Source organism: Solanum lycopersicum, chromosome 5, assembly GCF_036512215.1.
Source record: "Solanum lycopersicum chromosome 5, SLM_r2.1".
Lineage (NCBI taxonomy): Eukaryota > Viridiplantae > Streptophyta > Magnoliopsida > Solanales > Solanaceae > Solanum > Solanum lycopersicum.
Genome location: NC_090804.1, coordinates 57298018 through 57321145, shown reverse-complemented (window position 1 = coordinate 57321145; position 23128 = coordinate 57298018). Strand labels below are relative to the sequence as shown.

General features: G+C 35.1%; 1 long non-coding RNA gene across 1 annotated transcript; it reads right to left on the bottom strand.

Annotated features, from left to right (window-relative positions):
- Positions 1–7919: 7919 nt before the first annotated feature.
- LOC112941508 (uncharacterized) lies at positions 7920–10523 on the bottom strand. The gene is made up of 3 exons (XR_003246763.2): positions 10356–10523; positions 9796–9873; positions 7920–8228 (listed from the first exon to the last, which is right to left on the bottom strand). It is a non-coding gene; the product is annotated as an uncharacterized lncRNA (long non-coding RNA).
- Between the last annotated feature and the right edge of the window lie 12605 nt (positions 10524–23128).

The following is a 23128-nucleotide window of genomic DNA, read 5'->3' as shown; positions in this document are numbered from 1 at the left end:
ACAAAATATTGATATTCATTACTAATATTCGTTCATAGAATATAGTGGCATTAGTACTCATGCTAGTACAGAGATGTAGTTTACCTTGATGCTAAGGTAAGGGGTGTTTCTACTACTAGTATTAATGCATTCATCTATATTTGTAGGGGAATTATGTTGGGAAAACGCGGACAAGCACAAAAATATATATGGTAAAAGTAATGGAAATAAAATGAGAAAATAACGACACCAAGAATTTTACGTGGAAACCCTTCTGAATAAGGAAAAAAACCACGGGCCAAGAGGAACAATTGATATTACTATAGTAAGGAATTTTACACTGTGTAGTCACGAATACAACACTCAAAGTGACTACTACACACGCAAAAGGAACAACACTCTTTTAGTTTCCGTCTTACTAAAATATCGCTCATACTCTATTTTTCTTCACAGACTATTTTCTTATATAGTGTATGGAATACCTCACTTTTCTCTCAAAATGGTTTTTCTCTCTAACTTGGTGTGTTATACAAATGAGCAAGAATGCTCTATTTATAGAAGGATAAAACCATGCCTATGTCACTAATGACATATGTAAACATAGCAAAGTCAAGAATGGTTGCAAATCTTACCAATTTGCCAACTACCAAATCTTTTCTTTTCAACTCCAATTACTATTCCTTTTTAACAATTGTTTGTACCAATTGAATAGCTAAAGTTGACTAAAACAATGGGATGGATTCAACAAATCTCCCCCTCCAGTCCCATTTACTGGAAGAAGGTATCTTCAACTTCTTTAGAGAGAGCTCATACCCACAAGTTCTTTGCATAACTCGAACTTGTCTTTCGGTATCATCTTGGTCAACATATCTGCAGGATTTTTACTTGTGTGAATCTTTTTGACGTGAAATGATTCATTCTCTACTTTCTCACGGAATCCAATGATATCTGACGTCAATGTATTTTGTTCTTGCATGGTACATGGAGTTCTTGCTCAAGTCTATTGCACTATGGCTGTCACAATAGACAATATACTCCATTTGATTCAAACCAAGCTCTTGAAGAAATCGCTTTAGCCATATCATCTCCTTGCCGGCTTCAGTAGCCGCAATATACTCAGCTTCAGTTGTAGATAGTGCAACACACTTCTGCAACTTTGACTGCCATGATATAGCTCCCCCTGAAAAAGTAAACAAATATCCAGTAGTGGATTTTCTGTTATCAAGGTCACCTGCCATATCAGAATCTGTATAGCCTTTCAAGATTGGATTTGATGTTCCAAAACACAAGCATTCATCTGAGCTTCCTCTAAGATACCTGAGTATCCATTTCACAGCTTCTCAATGCTCTTTTCCCGGATTTTCGAGAAATCTACTGACAAAACCAACTGCATGAGCAATATCAGGTCTAGTACACACCATTGCATACATTAGACTTCCGACAATGGAGGAATATGGAACTTTGGCCATGTTCTCTTTTTCCTCCCTAGCTGTAGGACACATCTTCTTGCTCAACTTCATATGACCAGCAAGAGGTATATTCACAGGCTTAGCATTCTTCATATTGAAGCGCTCCAATATGCGTTCAATGTACTTCTTCTGGGACAAATAAATCTTCCTTTTATCTCTAAGACGAGTAATTCTCATGCCCAAAATTTGCTTGGCATGACCCAAGTCTTTCATTGAAAAAGACTTACACAACTCTTTCTTTAGCTCGTTAATCTTGGAAGTATTCTTGCCCACAATAAACATATCATCCACATACAACAAAAGGATGATAAAATCATTGTCAGAAAATTATTGTACAAATACGCAATGATCTGAAGAAGTCTTCTTATAGCCTTGCTCCGCCATAACAGATTCAAACTTTTTGTACCACTGTCTGGGAGCTTGTTTGAGGCCATATAGACTCTTTTTGAGTTTGCATACAAAATTTTCTTTACCATCTACTTTGAAGCCCTCAGGTTGTTCCATATAAATCTCTTCTTCTAGGTCACCGTGAAGGAAAGCCGTCTTCACATCCATCTGCTCAATCTCTAAATTAAGACTAGCAGCCAAACCTAGAACTGTGCAAATTGAGGACATTTTCACAACAGGAGAAAATATTTCGTCAAAGTCAATACCTTTCCTTTGACCGAATCCCTTAACAACCAATCTAGCTTTGTACCTGGGCTTCAAGTTGTGTTCTTCAACTTTAACTTTGAACACCCACTTGTTCTTCAAAGCTCTCATGCCCTTGGACAATTTTACCAACTCATAAGTGTGGTTCTCATGCAAAGACTTCATCTCGTCTTGCATGGCTTCAATCCATTGATTCTTGTGCTCATCTTCCATGGCCTCCTCATAACATTCAGGTTCTCCCCCGTTAGTGAGTAATACATACTCATTGGGTGAATAACGGGAGGAAGAAAACCGCTGTCTTGTGGACCTCCGAAGCGGAATATTTGATTCGTCCACAACTTCATGAGCAACAGGATCATCAATAACAATATCATTGTTATTATCAACATCAACATGTTGATTCGATACATGATTCTGGGCGTCACCATGATTATCAAACCCAACAACATCATGCACTCTTGTGTGAGGAACTTCATCATGATGAACTATACCATCAAAACTTGAAGATTCTACCTTCTCCGCTTTGTCAATATCTTCAATTGTTTGATTCTCCATGAAAATAATATCACGGCTTCTCACAAGTTTCTTTTCAATTGGATCATATAGTCTGTAACCAAATTCATCTAGGCCATATCCAATGAAGATGCATTGCCTTGTCTTGGCATCTAATTTTGACCTCTCATCTTTCGGCACATGTACAAAAGATTTGCAACCAAATACTCTCAAATGGTCATAGGAAACATCCTTTCCATACCAAACACTATTTGGCACATCAGTTTGCAAAGCAAAAGCAGGAGATAGATTAATAACATGTGCAGCTGTCAATAAAGCCTCACCCCAAAATGAGTTCGACAACTTTGCTTCAGTTTGTAAACATCTAACTCTTTCCATCAAGGTCCTGTTCATCCTCTCAGCAAAACCATTAAGCTGAGGAGTCTTGGGAGGATTCTTCTGGTGTCTAATACCTTGATGCTTGCAGTATTCGTCAAATGGTCCACTATATTCACCATCATTATCTGTACGAATACATTTCAATTTCTTTCTAGTTTCTCTTTCAACTGAAGCCTGAAACTGCTTAAAGACACCTAACACTTGGTCTTTAGTCTTCAAAACATATACCCAAAGTTTTTTCGAGCAATCATCAATGAAAGTGACAAAGTAAAGTGCACCACCCAATGTCTTTGTCTTCATTGGACCATATAAATCAGAGTGCACTAACTCAAGCAACTCTGTCTTTCTCGAAGGAGGGTAGGACTTAAAGGAAACTCTATTTTGTTTACCAGCCAAGCAGTGCTCACATTTTTCTAATTTAGCACTTTGGAAATTTGACAATAATTTCTTCTTGGCTAGAACATTAAGTCCTTTATCGCTAATGTGGCTAAGCCTCTTGTGCCATAATGTTGAAGAGTTATCGCTCTCAACCGCATTCACCATATCAACACAAGCAGAGGTCGTAGTCCAGTATAGACCACGACGTTTGTTACCACGAGCCACGATCAAGGAACCCTTAATGAGCTTCCATTTTCCATCACCGTTGGTACTAACATATCCTTCATCATCTAAAGCACCAACAGAAATTAGGTGCAGACGAACATCAGGAGCATGTTTCACATTGTTCAAAACTAGTTTAGTTCCAATACTAGTTTCCAAACAAATTGTACCAATACCAACCACCCTAGAAACAGTCTCATTACCCATACTCAAGGTTCCAAAATAACCAGGAGTGTAGGAAGAGAAAAAATCCTTTCTTGATGTCACATGAGATGCGGCACCAGTGTCCACAACCCAGTTTGACTCATCACAAGCAATATTTATCATGTTTGCATCAAGAACGGTAACCAGATCTTTGGTGGTGACGGTGGCTAGGCAACTCTCATTGCAATCATGTTTAGTTTCCTCTTTGTTATTGTTCTCCCTCTTCAACTTCCTGCAGAACTTCTTTGTGTGCCCTTTTATGCCACAATGATAGCACTCAATACCCTTAAGTCTGCCTTTGGATTTGCTCCTATTTTGTTCTCTATGCTGAGAACCACGAGTTTTATTTCTTCCCCTGGGGCCAGTTATTAGGACATCCGACGAAGAGGAACCTTGAGTTTTTCTTCTCATATCTTCGTTCAAGACACTACTCTTGGCGGAATCCATAGAGATCACACCATCCGGAGCAGAATTTGACAAGAATCTGGTAGGGAACCAAGTAGAAGCAAGCCTTGAATTTTTCATCAAATTTGATGCCCATAGCAGATAATTGGTTCATAATCCCCTGAAAATTATTCAGATGGTATGTCATTGGACAACCATCATGATACTTCAAACTCAACATCTGCTTTATTAAGAACATTTTGTTGTTGCCAATCTTTCGAGCATACAAACTTTCAAGATGCTCCCATAGGGTTCGAGCATGTGTTTCCCCAGAAATATGGTTCAACACATTATCACCGACCCATTGCCTAATGAATCCACAAACCTGTCTATGCAACAGACTCCACTCTTCATCTGTTATATTATCAGGCTTTACATTGGTAAATATTGGTTTATAAAAATTCTTGACATAAAGCAGATCTTTCATTTTCCCCTTCCAAATGACATAATTAACACCATTCAAAGTAACCATTCTACTTGTGTTGGCTTCCATTATTTTCCCCAAAAATTATAGTTATCGCAAATCAAAGTAAATCTTTTCTGATGTGGAAGTTCAGACTGTGCTGCAACCACAAAGCATACTCAGATAAAACTTTGGCTCTGATACCAGTTTTTTGGGAAAACGCGGACAAGCACAAAAAATATATGGTAAAAGTAATGGAAATAAAATGAGAAAATAACGACACTAAGAATTTTACGTGGAAACCCTTCTGAATAAAGAAAAAAACCACGGCCCAAGAGGAGCAATTGATATTACTATAGTAAGGAATTTACACTGTGTAGTCACGAATACAACACTCAAAGTGACTACTACACACTCAAAAGGAACAACACTCTTTTGGTTTCCGTCTTACTAAAATATCGCTCACACTCTATTTTTCTTCACGGACTATTTTCTTATATAGTCTATGGAATACCTCACTTTGCTCTCAAAATGGTTTTTCTCTCTAACTTGGTGTGTTGTACAAATGAGCAAGAATGCTCTATTTATAGAAGGATAAAACCATGCCTATGTCACTAATGACATATGTAAACATAGCAAAGTCAAGAATGGTTGCAAATCTTACCAATTTGCCAACTACCAAATCTTTTCTTTTCAATTCCAATTACTATTCTTTTTTAACAATTGCTTGTACCAATTGAATAGCTAAAGTTGACTAAAACAATGGGATGGATTCAACAAATTAGTCAGCCTATCAAACGAGCTTCCGCTGTGTCTGCTTCTAGCTTTTCCAAGACAAACAACTTCACAGTACAAAAAGGAATTTGGTTGTGTTAGATGATTAGTCCCTTCCTTCATTAGTGCATCAACCACCTTGTAATAAGGATGTTGATTTCTCTTTGATGGCGTTTGTAGTAGTTGGAAGTGTTTCCTGATAGAATACATGCGTAACGGACTAGGTCCCTTAACTAAAACATATTAAGAACGAAGAGTAAATAATAGCAAGAACACAACAGAAGCAATTTACGTGGAAACCTCCTTACTTAAAGGAGTAAAATCACGATCTGTCGCACAAGATTTTCAACCATTTTCACTAATCTTCTCATGCAAAAGTGAAAACCCGGTTACAACCAATGTGAGAAAAAACAGTTATTAACAAAAACAATGTGTCACTTTCTTATCAAACAAACATAATATATTTTAAAAAATAGTTATAATACATACATATTTCACTTTAATATACATTGTAGATTTAACATAGTATTGCTATTAATTATAATAAACAAAAAATATCTCTAATTTATAATTATTTATTTAAAGATACCCATCCAAGTAATTTTTTCTGTTAAAAAAAAATATATCGAGTTCAGATTAACACGGGCTTATATATGTGGAAAAAATACCTATAAACACGCCTTTATTTTCCATAATTTCCATTATTCCCTACCATTTTAAAGTATTTCTGAAATCCCCTTTTTTTTCCAATTCTTAAGTCAACAGATACATTACTCCTAACACAACAACCCACGTTCCCTTTCTATTTTTGTTTCTTAAATCTCTCCCTTATTTTACTCCCATAATCTGATCAGTTACATCCTTGATCCCAATTTGAATTTCAAAAGGTTTTTCTCTCTAGTTACAATTAATTTCAAATCAAGTTTTCATCTTCTCCATTCTACCGTTCAATTTTTTTCGAAGCTTCATCTTCTTCATCTTACATTGGTTCTCTTTAACAATTCTAATGCTTATGAGACGACGTCGTTTCTAATTAATTTCTCTGTCATTACTGACTACAATTCCTAATATTAGTCTTATTTTTCTGTCGAGGTGAATTTTTCTGATTTATTTTTTATGTAGGTGTACTTGAATATTCTTCCAATGGTACATGAGCGACAGAAAAGACTGATGATCAATCCAAGATAAACAATATTAGTTCATTAAGTTGTAATGAGTATTAGATATAAATTTTTGATAGATGTTTGATATTTCCTTTTGTTCGTTGATTCAAAAATTTAAATTATTAATGACAAGGTATTGTTCTCGTATGGTCATGTATCATAAGTTAAAGTATTATCTAGATACATCTAATTCTAATTTGTTCTCGTTTTGAATAGGTGTTATGGATGTATGAAGTTATAAAATTCGCATTGTAGAATAGGCTATAATTTGTAGTATCTTATATCACATACAATATAATTATATCTGATACATAATAATGAGTATGTGAAGTTTAATTAGTATCATATAAAAGTTTTGATACATTTGCACTTTATCAAGTTGAAGTAAGTATCTATATCACATAAACAATCAAAATACTTTATATTTGATATATGTATCATTTTTTATCAGATTCAAAGAAATGTCAGTTTGTTTCAAATAATTTTTTTTTGATATTTATGTTCAATGTATCAAAGACTAAAGTTCAAAATTATATTATGGATGTAAATTGCAGAACTGTGTATCATAGTCTAAAATAGTTGAACATATGATACGTAAATATCATATCATGAATATATGATGTTACATTTTGTAGCAGATTCAAACATAATTTGTTATTAAGTATCAATTACTATTTATTATCATTAAGTATCAATTAAGGTCTAAGAGTCAATTCACAGCACTAGCTCAAGACAATTTGGTTAATGTTGAATAGAGATTATCAATGAGTTTTTAGGCAGTTCTTTTATATTGTTATTGTTTTTGAGATCTATTAACTCTAATTTTAGATTTTTTAAAATTGTTTTAAGATACTTGTACTCATGTTTTAGAGTGTTTCTCTATAAAATTATTTATTTTGACTTTAACTTTCATTATTGTTAGTTGTTATTTATAATATGAATTGTCTCACACATTTGTCTTATATAAATGCATATAAATACACAATATTGTTTCTTCTCATTAGTTTTAGTTAATTAGTAATACAATTTGACACCTAACTAATCCAATGTAATATATAACTTGACTGCTGATTCGATTATGTATTTACTTGATAACTTAGTTCTAGTAAGTTGCGTATTGATTTATGCTGATATATTGGATAATTAGTTGTGATTACTTCGTAAATCATTCATGTATCTATTGATAAATTATTTTTTACTTATTGTGATACATTTAAAGATACACTTTATTTAATTATGTATACTACTTTTTTACAATCCTATTATATAGGATACACTATTTTCAATTAGAACATGATACACTATAAGAAAAATATATCTGAACCATATTAAGTGTTACAATCTCCATAAACATAATCTCTGGTACATTATTCTCAAATAATTATATGTGAAACATAATTTGTTACAAAAATAAACACAAAGTTCAAAATCTTAACATTTCAATTTATTGTATCAGAATTTCACCACCTGATAGTTAATTGTAATGTTCTATAAAAGTAAAAATGAAAAAAAACAAAAAAATTAAAATTGATAATCTGAAAATGATGTATCAAAAACATGCTAGTAGTCTAGAAAAAAGTTTGTCAATCTTCTTTCTGAAAAAAGTACAAGTTCTTCGGTTGTGACCTTCTTGTCCACGAATTTCGCCATCTGTGCACACTTGAAAGTTAGAGATACATCACATATCAATCAACTCAATTTAAGATACACAATATCCTAATAAAAACTACTTCAAATACATGATAGTTTATATATTGATACATACCTTCATATATTGATAAAGAAATTCATATATTGATACATTAAATTTTTTATATGTATCTAATACGTTATAGTAACAACAGACTGACTCACATCTAGAAAATTCATTACATACACATCAAACTAGAATTGAATCAAGTTAAAATCAGTAATGTATCATGATTTTTATATATGCTTATACAAATTCAAAAGTAAAAAAAATGCACATAATGTGATACTTTATATTAACAACACATTAACTCACAGATCTTCAAACCCACAACATATACGTGAACACTTTAATGTATCAAGTTCTAACCAATAATGTATCATGACTTATAGGTCAATATACAAATTCATAAATGAAAAAACAATGATTAAAGCACACGAAGATGTGTTGGATATTTTTTCTATCAATCTTTTAACTCGAAAATCGAAGTTATGAAAAATAAACATAACTAATTTTGCTCAAGTTAATTGTATAATAACAACTTTCTGTTGCCTTCATATTTGAGATCTACCATCACACCAGCAAGCAACCATCAACACGAAAAAAAGATACCAAGAAAGTTGTCAAAGAAATTCGACCTAATCGTCAATCATAGTGAGATTTATGTAAGATTTGAAGAACCCAAAAGCTACGATATTTGATTTTTTCCTCCTTCGAGAGTGTCAGTCAAAATCAAAATACTCATCTTGTATCTGATCAAACTTTCAACAAAAATTTTGAATCCTTGAAATTTTTTCCCCTTGAAATAGGGGCAAAGATGAAAAGGGATTTTGGATTTTGAATAGATTTGTTACTTTAGGATTTAGTTTCTCCATTAACACAGTAAAGAGGAATTGAATACCATAATTTATGGGACTTTAATATGATTTTCTGATTTGTTTTTCTTTTTAAGCGCAACAACCATATTTATAATGTATCAAATTAATATATCCGAACAACCAATTATGTATCCGGATGACTTACATTTTAAGGAATTTTCGTAAAATAAAAAAAAGTAGGAATATGATGTAATTTAGATTTTATACTATGTGATTTATGTAATTTATATTATATATATACTAGATGGTCATGGCATACGGGCCCAACATGATTATTACAAGTAACTGCAGAGTTGACATGTTGATAATGTCTTGAATACTGATGTGATATCATAAGTTCAATGTATCATATTATTCTTAATTCTGAAAGGATGATATGCAATTTTTCATCCCGCATGCCATAACCATTTTATTGTTGCCATTATGGTAACAATGGAATGAAAATGAGGAACTCTAGATAGTGTTGGATGATTGAAGTCAATGATCATATTAAAGGTGAAGAATGAAACAATAAGCAAATATTTTCTTTTTGTTTTCTACAAGAAGAAAAGAAGTTATCATAGCATAAAATACTCGAGAAAAAGCTTGATAAATATAAATGTATTACATGTTCTCTCCTATTGCAAAACATAGAATTTCATTAACTTACCAATGGTGTTGAGTGATACTTTCTCACCTCAACTATCAACAACTTTGTTTCCCCTACTACAAGCTCAATATTTTTTCCCTGTATAAATCTTTGAAATTAGAATAATTATCTTACTAAAACAGGAAAGACTCGCTTAGCCAATTATAATTTAGATTACAAATTAATAAAAATAAATGAAACAACACAACTCCATTACTAATTTTTGATAATTTTACTCAGATTCTTCTAAGTAAGGACTATGCAATTGATAGAAAATAGTGAATGACTACATGCGTATATAAAATCAGTTTTAAGAACCGAAGACACAACTTATTGTAGAATAATTATTACAGAATCTCATATCTTCTAAAGTTTCTAAATTAGCAGGGACGCGAAAACTTGGGAGAGAAGAGGCAAAATCGTCAAAGCAATACTACCTACCTGTTAGTGATCAAAAATATAATATAACCCCAGAAAAATTTGAACCAAAATTGAAACCTTCGAAAAAGAAATCCAAAAGGGAAATAAAAAATCAAAAAATCAAAGTTCCAAGCCATTCAGAAGAAAATAAACATAAATACCTGATGAAGAGTTTTGGAGAAAGAGGTTGATTTTGATTTCTACAATATGCATCAAAGAGGAAAAGAGTAGAGTAAACATGGATGTATAAGGTGCTATCCACACAACTTGGTAGTGTTCGTCCAAGCCGGTATTAGTGAAATTACACATGTGCCCTTGTTCATCCTCTAGAAATTCTCTAAATTTTATGACAAAATTACATAATTATCCTTGTTAAGTAAAGTGATATATATATATATATATATATATATATATATATATATATATATATATATATATATATATATATATATATATATATATATGTATGTATGTATGTATGTATATATGTATGTATGTATATATAAATATATAATATAAAACAAAGACACGAGGGTATCTAAATACATGGCAGGTATTATGTTAGTACGATACCTATTTAATAAAGTGGTACTTAACATAGTACAACTTAAATTACTCTAGAAACAACTTTGTGAAGATGTGTTGGTCCTTCCCAACTCCCTCTCTAATTAAGCGAATGTGGTAATGTCTCAATTCGTGTGGTTTATAATGCTTGTAAACTAAGGTATCATTGTTTGAGGCACTCCCACAATGCCCAGCACTGTCAAATTTGTGAAATGAAACTACAAATCATATTGGAGCATGGTTTTTCGAGTCACTATTAGAAATAACAAATTTCTACCAATGTTATCGCTTCTTACATGGTATCAGCAAGTGCACCAGCAACAAAAGAGTTATCACCAATTGGGCGCATGTTATACAAACTTAAAACACCTTGTTATAAACCAAGTATTACTCCTTGCAAATGAAAGATGATACTCAAACAATGAAGCATTCTAAATTCAAATATACAACTTTTCCAGAAATATATTGTTACATGTGATAATATTTATTTTTAAATGAGTAATTGATTAATAAAAAATAAAAAAAATATGAAAAAACTATAAAATTAATGCCAAAATATCACAAATAAATGTAGTAACCTTAAATTCAATAATTTTTGTAACACCCGGTATCCCAAAACAGACCAAAAATTAGCTTTCCAAAAAAATCTGTAGGTGCATCGGCGGTTTCCATCGATGGATCGTAGCTTGACCCACAGTCCGTCCTGCACATCCGTCGATTGAGTCAGAAACCCCCCCAAAATCTTAGTCCAGAAAATTTGACTAAGTGTCGAATGACGGACAAACCTACGGTTCCGTAGTCTGAGTTTGTCGATCAATACACCATTTATCACTCTCTGATACAAACCACTGTTGACCATCACAGACCGTCATTCGATCTACGGTTTTTAGGTCTGACCGTAGATAGACGGTCTTTATGTCTGACCGTAGATAAAAATTAGCAGACATTTTAAGGGGAAACACAGTTGGGTCAACTTCAATTGATCATAAATCTTAGCAAAAAAAATGAATTAGGTGTCCCATGACATACCCACAGATAGATAATTGAATTACCTTTTCATAGACGCCGATCTTTCTAAAATCAGACCTCCAAGTAAAATGTTATGACTGTTTTAGTAAAGGCCTGTCGAAGAGGCCCAACCTACGGACCCAAACGACGAACCATCGATGGAACGACAGACCGTCTGTCCAAGTCGTCGTTTGGTTTGACAATAATTAACCCAGGGGTCTTTTGATCTTTTCTCACTCCATCTAAACCATATGACACGTCGTTTTGACCCTAAATCACCAGATTTTAGTCAGTTTAAGCCTAGAAACATAACTAAAACTTACCCTAAGTCAAATCATTAATCAAAACATAGAAAAAATTGAAGCAGGAAAGGATAAAAAGGTCAAGAACCCTAGTTCAAGAACTCAACAAAGTTCTAACAATTACAGCCCCGAAGTCTAAGTGGTTCTCTGTGAATTTCATCACCAGGTATGTGAGATTTCACTAGTGGGTTCCTTTCACCCATTGGGTCCCTAGTTTTTAGTCAGTTCTTGATTCTCTTATCATGATTAAACCCAGGGTTTCTAGAACTTTGATACTTCATGAATTTATTAGATATATGCTGCAAATCAGATTGTAAAATTATTATTCAGTTTATCCCATGAATTTCAGAACCCTAGCTCTGTATTTCTTTAGTTCTTTGAATTACACATGCTAGGTCAGACATTTCAGCTATTCAGTTATACATGCCTAAGTTTTTAATGCATCATTATTAGATTAAATGTTGCATTCTCAGTTTGTATGTTAAGTTTTGAGCTATCCAGTAATTACAGAAAATTCAGACATAATCAGTTAACTACATAAATCAATGAGAGTAGCATAATACCGAGTTGGACAAGGGTTCAGCGTATCCAATTAGTCTGATAACTACTAGCCAAGTAGGTTGTAAGTCCCCTCTATGGGCAATTAGTTTAGTGATCATGCCAGCATGTCTTTATACCCTTGGCAGGGTATATTGGGTCCTCTCGATGGGGCGTATACATCGGATTCCACATTTAGCTCATGTAGTTTTATTATCGGATATTAGTAGCTCCTACAGTTCAGTCAGACTCTCTTGTATTGACCATTAATTAGTATACTCAATATTCAGTTTCAGCATGTTATAAATTGGTCATTGCATTCAGTTAGATCAGGATTCTTTATATCGTGTTCAAATTATTATACTTGCTTTTGTGCTTGTTCAATTATGTTTTATTTCAAATTTATTCTATCTTACATGCTCTATATCTTTCAAGTACTAACGCATACATGCGCTACATCTTCTCGTGATGTAGGTTCAGGTTCTAAGCATCTAGATCACGCATAGATCGATTTCCGATCTTCAGTTCAGCAGACTTAGTGGTGAGTTCTCATTCTCCGAAGATAATAGTCATGAGTTTTTTTAAGTATTTAGTTTTTTAGTTTCAGTTTTTGCAAGATTTAGCTAGGGCTTATCTAATATTTCTAGTCCAATTTAGAGGCTACTTTCTAATATAGTTAGTTTCAACTTAGTATTGAGTTAATATTTCCTTTGTATTAAACTCATTGTTTTCAAATATCTTAGTTATAGAATATGGGTATTCCCCATCTTTTGAGTTTAAATTATGATTTAGCTTCCACAACAGTTTATTATCTTTAGTATGCTCATGATCATGCCAACAGGTTTAACTTGGAATCACTTGTGGTCCTAGGTTCGGTATCCGCGTCTCGAGGGTAGCTCGAGACGTGACAAAACTTTGTATCAGAGCACTAAGTTCAAGAGTCTTAGGATGTCTGAAAAGCCGCACTAAGTAGAGTCCTTTTCATGGGTGTGAAGTGTACCACATCTAATTAGAGGGAGGCTATAAAGTGTTTTAGGAAAAACTTCACTTTCTTGTTACTCTTATCGTGCGTAAGGTATGATCTTATTCCATTCTAAATTGATGTTCTATGTGTTAGGTCATTCCTCCTCGTAGAGCTAACGCTAGGAATGCGAATTCCAGGAATGTGAATGCAACTTCTCCAATCCCAATCAGGAATCCCCCATGCTGAGTTTAGAAATTCCATACAGATGGTGGCTCAGAGTATGACTAACCAGAACAATCAGGTTCATGCTCATGTGAATGAAAATGGTGGATCAGTAGCAGCAAGGGTTTGTGACTTTGTTAGGATAAATCCGCCTGAGTGCTTAGGATCGCAAGCTAATGAGGATCCTCAGAATTTCTTGGATGGGATCAAGAAAATGTTTGAGGTAATGCAAGACAGTGGGAATGATCGAGTTGAGTTGACATCATACCAGTTGAAAGATGTTGCTCATTTTGGTACACTCAGTGTAAGGAGAATAGGGGTGCAAATGCGGCTCCTATCACTTGGAATTGGTTTAGTGAGACTTTTCTCGACAGATTTTTCCCAATAGATTTGAGAGAAGAAAAAGCCCAAGAATTCATGAACTTCAGGTAGGGTAACATGGCATTCCAAGAGTATGGACTCAAGTTTAACCAACTCTAAAGGTATGCTCCTTAAATGGTTGCTGACTCTAGGGCTCAGATGAATAAGTTCTTGTATGTAGTGTCGAATTTGGTGAAAACTGAGTGCAGAAGTGCTACGTTACTTGGAGATATGAATATCTCTAGGCTTATGACTCATGCTCATCATGTTGAGGGTGATAATCTTAGGGAACAAGCTATGGAAAATAAGAAGGTTAGGACTGGGAACTATGACTATTATCAGCAGAAATTGGGTGGTGGAAATCGCTCACAGAGTCAGCAAAAGTTTTCATCTCCAGCCCTTTCGTTGGCTAGTGTTCCATCATCTAAGAACATGTATGACAAGAAGGGTAGAGCACCAGTCTCTAAGTCTCAGGGAAGTGTTTCAGGCACCAAGACTCACCCTACTTGCCCTAAGTGTGGTAAGAACCATCCGGGCGAGTGTCTCGCATGAAAAGAAGGATGCTTTCGGTGCGGTTAGCCTGGTCACAGGTTGAGGGATTATCCTTCTAGACAGGGTCAAGGAGGCGGTAATGGTAGAACTTAGTCTACAACTTTAGCAACACCAGCAAGTCGCCCAACTCAGCAAGGTAACTCCTCTGGTATAGGTGGCAGTCAGTACCAGAACAGGTTGTATGCTCTTCAAGCTCGCCAGGATCAGGAAGGTTCTCTTGATGTAGTTACTGTACCTTACGAGTCTTTTTGACCTTTTGAGATCCAGGGGCTACTCTTTCTTTTGTAACTCCTTACATAGCAGTCCAATTCAGTGTTAGTCTAGAAACTCTCTCAGAATCTCTCTCAGTCTCTACTCAAGTCGGTGAACCAATTATAGCTAGACGTGTATACAGAAATTTCCCTATCACAGTATCTTAGAAAGTCAGCTCAGCGGATATTGTAGAGTTATAAATGGTAGATTTTTATGTCATTCTAGGCATGGATTGGTTAATTTCTTGTTATGCCTCAGTCGATTGTAGAACTAGGATTATTCGTTTTTAGTTTTTAGATGAACCAATCTTTGAATGGACGGGTAGTAGTTTAGCGCATATGGGTCGATTCGTCTCTTAACTTAAGGCCAGAAAGATGATCTCTAAGGGTTATCTCTATCATCTAGTTCGGGTTATTGATTATAGATCTGAAACCCCAACTATTGAGTCAGACCCAGTAGTCAATTAGTTTCCAGAAGTGTTTCCAAAAGATATTCCCGGAGTCCCTCCCGAAAGGGAAATCGACTTTGGAATTGATATCCTTCCAGATACCCAGCCTATTTTTATTCCTCCTTACAAAATGGTACCATCAAAGCTTAAGGAATTGAAAGAGCAATTGAAAGACCTTCTAAATAAGAACTTCATCAGACTTAGTATTTCACCATGGGGTGCACCAGTATTGTTCGTAAGGAATAAAGATGGTTATCTCAGAATGTGCTTTGACTATAGACAGTTAAACAAAGTCACAATTAAGAATAAGTATCCCATCCCTTGGATTGATGACTTGTTTGACCAACTTCAGGGTGCTAGTCACTTCTCAAAGATAGACCTCTGATCGGGTTATCATCAACTTAGAGTCAGAGATAGTGACATTTCAAAAACAGACTTCAGAATTTGGTATGGTTATTACAAATTTGTAGTTATGTCATTTTGACTAACAATGCTCCTGCAGCTTTCATGGATTTGATGAACAGAGTGTTCAAACAGTACTTGAACTTTTTCGTTACCGTCTTCATTGATGATATCGTCATTCCTCTAGGATTGAGGAAGAACATGCGATTCATTTGAGAATTTTTTTACAGACTGTCAATGATCGCCAATTATTCGCTAAGTTTAGCAAATGTGAGTTCTGGTTGTAATTTATTGCTTTCCTTGGTCACATTATATCTAGCGAAAGTATGTGAGTAGATTCACAGAAGATAGAATTAGTGAAACAATGGCCCATACCTACCTCTGCTGCAGATATCAGAAGTTTCTTAGGTCTAGCGGGTTATTATAGAAGGTTTGTGGAAGGATTTTAATCCATAGCCTCACCATTGACTAGGTTGACTTAGAAGATGGTTAAGTTTCAATGGTCAGATGATTGTGAGAAAAGCTTTGCAGAACTGAAAAAAAGATTGACTACAACTCCTGTCTTGACTCTACGAGAGGATTCACATGGTTATGTGATCTATTGTGATGCATCTAGAGTTGGCCTAGGTTGTGTGTTGATGCAGCGAGATAAGGTTATAGAGTACGCTTACAGACAGCTTAAGGTGCATGAGAAGAACTATCCAACTCATAACCTCGATCTTGTAGCAGTGGTGTTTGCACTCAAGATCTGGAGACACTACTTGTATGGTGTTCACGTAGATGTGTTTACTGATCATTAGAACCTTCAGTATGTGTTCACCCAGAAAGAGTTGAATCTTCTCCATAAGAGATGGCTTGAATTCCTTAAGGATTATGATATGAGTGTGCATTATCATCCTGGTAAGGAGAATGTGGTAGAAAATGCTGTTAGTAGATTATGTATGGTTAGTGTAACCTATATTGAGGAAGAAAGGAAGGAGCTAGTGAATAATGTTCACAGTCTTCCTCGGTTAGGAGTTCACTTTATGAGCATATCAGACAGTGGTGTAACAGTTCAGAATGGGTCATAATCTTCCTTGGAAGTAGATGTTAAGGAAAATCAAGACAGTGATCCAATCTTGCTTGAACTTAAGGGTGCAGTCCACAATCAGAGAGTGGAGGTTTTCTCCCAAGGGAAGATGGTGTACTTCGCTACCAGGGTAGATTGTGTGTTTCTGGTGTGGGTGAATTTATAAAGAATATTCTTGCAGAAGCCCATAACTCTAGGTATTCTATTCATCCAAGTGCCACTAAGATGTACCGCGATCTGTGGGAAGTCTATTGGTGGAATGACATGAAGAGGGATATAGCAGTTTTGTGAGTAAGTTTCCCAATTTCCAGTATGTCAAGGTAGAACATTAGAAACCAGGAGGTATGACTCAAGAGATTGATATTCCTACTTGAAGTGGGAAGTGATCAATATGGATTTCATCACAGGGTTACCTCATACTCGCAGACTACAACTCAATATGGGTTATAGTTGATAGGATGACTAAGTCTTCTCGCTTTTTAGCGGTCAAGACCACAGATTCGACAGAGGACTATGCCAAGCTTTACATTAATGAAATTGTGAGGTTGCATGGGGTTTCCTTGTCTATCATCTCATATAGAGGTCCTTAGTTTACCTCTCATTTCTGGAAGTCATTTCAGAAGGGTCTTTGTACTCAAGTTAACCTTAGTACAACATTTCATCCACAAACGGATGGGCAGGCAGAGCGTACCATTCAGACCTTATAGGATATGTTGAGAGCTTGTGTGATCGATTTCAAGGGTAGTTGGAATTATCACTTTCCTCTTATTGAGTTTTCCTACAACAATAGCTACCATTCCAGCATTCAGATGGCCCCTTATGAGGCTTTGTATGGGCGTAGGTGTAAATCTCCTGTTGGTTTGTTTGAAGTAGGTGAAGCAACTTTAATAGGTCTAGATTCAGTCCTTTATGCTATGGAGAAAGTGCAAATCATTAGAGATAGACTTAAGACAGCCCAAAGTCATCAGAAATCTTATGCAGATGTGAGAAGAAGGGAATTAAAGTTCCAAGTTAATGATTGGGTTTTCTTGAAAGTGTCATCTATGAAAGGGGTGATGAGATTTGGCAAGAAAGAAAAGCTCAGTCCTAGATATGTAGGCCCTTAAAATATCTTGAAAAGGGTTGGCAAGGTGGCATATGTGTTAGAGTTGCCAGCAGAATTAGCAGCACTACATCTGGTCTTTCACATCTCACTCTTGAAAAAGTGTGTGGGCGATCTAGCTTCTGTAGTGCCATTAGAGAGTGCGGCGGTGAAAGATAGTCTTTCTTACGAGGATGTACCAGTTGAGATACTTGACTGCCAGGTTAGAAGGTTGAGAAATAAAAACGTCATTTCAGTCAAGATTTTTTGTGGAGGAATCAGTCCGTAGAGGGAGCTACTTAGGAGGCAGAATCATCCATGAAAGCCAAGTAACCTCACCTATTACCTTATGATTTCACTCGAGCTTGAGGTAACGGTTCCTCTTCAGTTTTTCCAGTCATTCATGCGTGAATTCAGTCTTAGAATCATGTTCCCTTAATTTTCACTTGCATTTTCAGCGTATTTGTATGTCTCGGAACTCATTCAGTCAGAAAGTCAGTTCTCAGTGTTTAGTAGTAGGGATTGCAGCACTCTGCCTCTATTTCATCTAGTTTAGTCTTCATTCGTGGATAAATATTCTGAAGGGGGAGATAATGTAACATCCTGTATCCCAAAATAGACTAAAAACTAGCTTTATAGAAAAATCTGCTGGTGCATCAACAGTTGCCATCGATAGATTGTAGCCTGACCCACGGTCCGTCCTGCACATCCATCGATTAAGTAAGAAACACCCCAAAATCTCAGTCCAAAAAATTTGACTAAGTGTCGAAGGATGGATGAATGTACGGTCCGTAGTATGAGTCCGTTCATAAACACCCTATTTGCCACTCTCTGATACGAACCAAGGTTGATCGGTATGGACCGTCATTCGACCTACGGTCCGTAGGTCTGACAGTAGATGGAAATTAGTAGACAGTTTAATGGGAAACACAGTTGGATCAACTTCAATTGATCATAACTCTTAACACGTAATGAATTAGGTGTCCCATAACATACCCACAAATAGATAATTTAATTAACTTTTCATATCCACCGACTTTGCTAAAATCAGACCTTCGAGTAAAATATTATGACCGTTTTAGTAAAGGATTGTCGAACAGGCCCAACCTACGGACCCAAATGACGGACCGTCGATGGAACGACAGACTGTCTGTCCAGGTCGTCGTTTGGTTTGACAACATTTACCCAAGGGTCTTTTGGTCTTTTCTACTTCATTTAAACCCTAATGTACGTCGTTTCGACCCTAATTATCAGATATTAGTCAGTTTAAGCCTAGAAACATAACTAAAACTTACCCTAAGTCAAATCATTAATCAAAATATAGAAAATTTAGAAGCAAGAAAGGAGAAAAAGGTCAAGAACCCTAGTTCAAGAACTCAACAAGGTTCTAACAGTTCCAGCCTCAAAATCTATGTGTTTCTCTGTGAATTTCATCACTAGGTACGTGGGATTTTACTAGTGGGTTCCTTTCAGCCATTGGGTCCCTAGTTTTCAGTCTGCTCTTCATTCTCTTATCATGATTAAACCTAGGGTTTCTAGAACTTTGATAGAACTTCATGAATTTATTAAATATATGTTTCAAATCATATTATAAAGTAAATATTCAGTTTATCACATGAATTTTAGAACCCTAGCTCTGTATTTCTTTAGTTCTTAAATTACACATGCTAGGTCAGATTTTTCACCTATTTAGTTATACATGCCTAAGTTTTTAATGCATCATTATCAGATTAAATGTTGCATTCTCAGTTTGCATGTTCAGTTTTGAGCTATTCCATAATCACAGAAAATTCAGACATAATTAGTTAACTACATAAATCAATATGAGTAGTATAATACCGAGTTGGACTAGGGTTCAGTGTACCCAATTAGTTCGATAACTACTAGCCAAGTAGGTTGTAAGTCCCCTCTGTGGGCAATCAATTTAACGATCACGCCAGCATGTCTTTATACCTTTAGCAGGGTATATTGGGTCCTCTCGATGGGGCGTATACATTGGATTCCACATTGAGCTCATGTGATTTTATTATCGGTTATTAGTAGCTCCCTAAGTTTAGTCAGACTCTCTTGCATTGACCATTTATTAGTATATTCAGTATTCAATTTCAGCATGTTATATATTGGTCATTTTATTCAGTTAGCTCAGGATTTTCCATATAGAGTTCAAATTATTATACTTGCTTTTGTGCTTGTTCAGTTATGTTTCATTTCAACTTTATTCTATCTTTCATGCTCAGTATCTTTCAAGTATTGACGCATACGTGTGCTACATCTTTTCATGATGTAGGTTCAGGTTCTCAGCATCCAGATCACGCATAGATCGATTTCCTTCTTCAGTTCAGCAGACTCAGTGGTAAGTCTTCATTCTCCGAGATAATAGTCATGAGTTTCTTTTTTGTATTTAGTCCTTTAGTTTCAGTTTTTGCTAGATTTAGTTGGGGCTTTTCCTAGTGTTTCTAGTCCAGTTTAGAGACTATTTTCAGACATAGTTAAGTTCATCTTAGTATTGAGTTAATATTTCCTTTGTATTAAACTCATTGTTTTCAAATATCTTAGTTATAAAATATGTGTATTCCTCTGCTTTTGAGTTTAAATTATGAACATATTCAAAGGCATTTATATCATTCACATACTTCATATAAACATATTCAAAGGACAAACATCACATAAGATTACATATAGAATTTATGACATTTTCAAGTCACTATACAGTGAGCTAATTTCCCTTAACAGTGAGTATTCCTTTCTTTTATTCATTAACCTCCCAAGTAACCCTATAGTGATACTTGGTGCAATGCATCACCTTAAGGCCACAGGGAAACATACATATAACCTACATAAGTCATCATATATCACTATAGAAGTATAGCACATCAAATACATATTTAGGTCGAGGCTCCTTTAGCTTTACAGTAAGTTTTTTATTTCTTTCTTATACATCATTATTAGACCTTGTTCATGACCCCAATCTTAGTCTACTAGTGAAATGAACATATAGAGCCCCATAACCCCATACATTCTTAGTAAACCCTTCATGAGACCACAAACCTTAACATTCAATTCATACATCAACAAGTAAGTGAAGGCAACTTCATTCATGTTAACAAAAAAACTTCATCATATAGTCATTTAGACTAACATAGTGCATATAAGGATAAGATCACATCATATAGATTCATACCATGCACATGTTCATAACAAGCCCAGTACTACAAAGTCATGAAATAGACATAAACATAATCATACATATTAGGTCAACTTTCTAGGACTTCCTAAGGAGCTACTTGTGCAATGTCTAGATGGGTTCATTACTTCCACCTATCCTAAGTAACTTACCTTAAGTCCTCCTAGTTCGGATCCTATTCATTTACTTCCATTGTAAATTTGACATTGGGGAAACCATAGCCTTAACCGACATTAAGACCATGGGTACTAAACATGGAATTTGGTGTTATAGAGCCTTACACAAATGGGAGGTGTTCCTACCTAACCAAGGTAAAATAGTAACACATGCTAGCATACTAAGTGATATCACATTGCTAGATCCTATGTGGTAAGCATAGTTATGGAACTTGGAAATACATGTGAAAAAACCCTCTCTATGCTAAGATGGGGCATTTTGGTTATTCACTTATGGAAACCCTATATATGCCTATTGAGGCATTGTGGCTATCCACCTCATAAGATTGATGGTGACCTACCTTCCCACATTGGGAAGGGACACACACTTTTATTCAAGTTCACTCAATGCTAAGCTAAGGTCCCTTTATTGAAAAGTCATAATTAACACTACTTTATAAAATATAGGCTTAGGAGAGTCATCCCCTCATATGCTTATGTCATAGCTCATAAATGAAAGTTCATCAACCTAAATCATGTGACAAGATCCTTTCACATGGACATAGCATAGTATTAGCACTATCTAGTTTAGGATACACTTGAGCACACCTTGTAAGGCTCCTCTATTGACTAGATCATCATTCATGTGTGTGTTTATACATATATGTGAGCAAAACTTTCACATAACACCTTAAGTTACACATGTTCATACGTTCTTATTCATACATATATAAATCAAAACTAGAACTATCCTATCAAGGTGCACATATGCAATGCATAGGCAAAATGCCATACCCTTGCCCATACTAGTACACCTATCAAGTCATCCTAGCTAAGGAAAAACATATCATACTTCCATAAACATCATCTTAACATGCCTAGTAGTAGACACTAGTGAATATGAGAACTACCTTTGATTTAGACACCATGACCTATACTACTTGTAACATGCATGTAAAGTGAGTGTGTACATTGGTCACATGATCACATAATGGACATCAACAACACATTGAGGCAGACACCCTCTTAGACTATAATACTCTAGGAAACATAGTCCACACAACACACAATAGCACAGGAGACAAGTCAACTTCATATTAAACTGAAGACTTCTAACGTGTGCTATTCATGCATTCACATAGGGGTACATGGTAAGGGATTATTAACCATATTAACTCATCGATGTAAGCACCTATACTTTACCCAAACATTGATATACACTAGCCATACAACCTAGATCACAACTAGAATAGGAAAGTAGGCATAATGTTCTCATGGTATCGTCATAAGCTCATGTTCATATATTAATTAATTTGCCTTCAAGGACATGTTCAACACATATATAATGATAACAAAGTAAACACCTCCACCATAAGTGGACCATACCACACAATGCCATACAAGGCTTCATCAACTACATTAATATCGAAAAGTAAAGGAGATGAGCATTCTTACCAATTTCTCACCCTTTGATCATCATTGATCAACACACTCTATTTATCAACAATTCATATCTATGGAAGCAGATAAATACACTTTAAGCATAGAAGAAACCATGTACAACTCGCTAAAAGACCATGGTACAATTAGTGCAAAACATTACCATTGTTCTAGAGAATAGATAAGCATAGATCATCAATCGATTTCCCTAGTCTTGTTTATCAATCAAGATTCATCAACAATGTACATGTAGGGAAGTAACCAAAGAATTATTAATCTAAACGAGATCCTACTACAATTACCAATGAAGTCAAATTCACTTTGAGTATGTTTTGTATTTGGAATTTATGAAAGATAAGTTTACATAGATAAATCCTATTCAAACTATCATGAA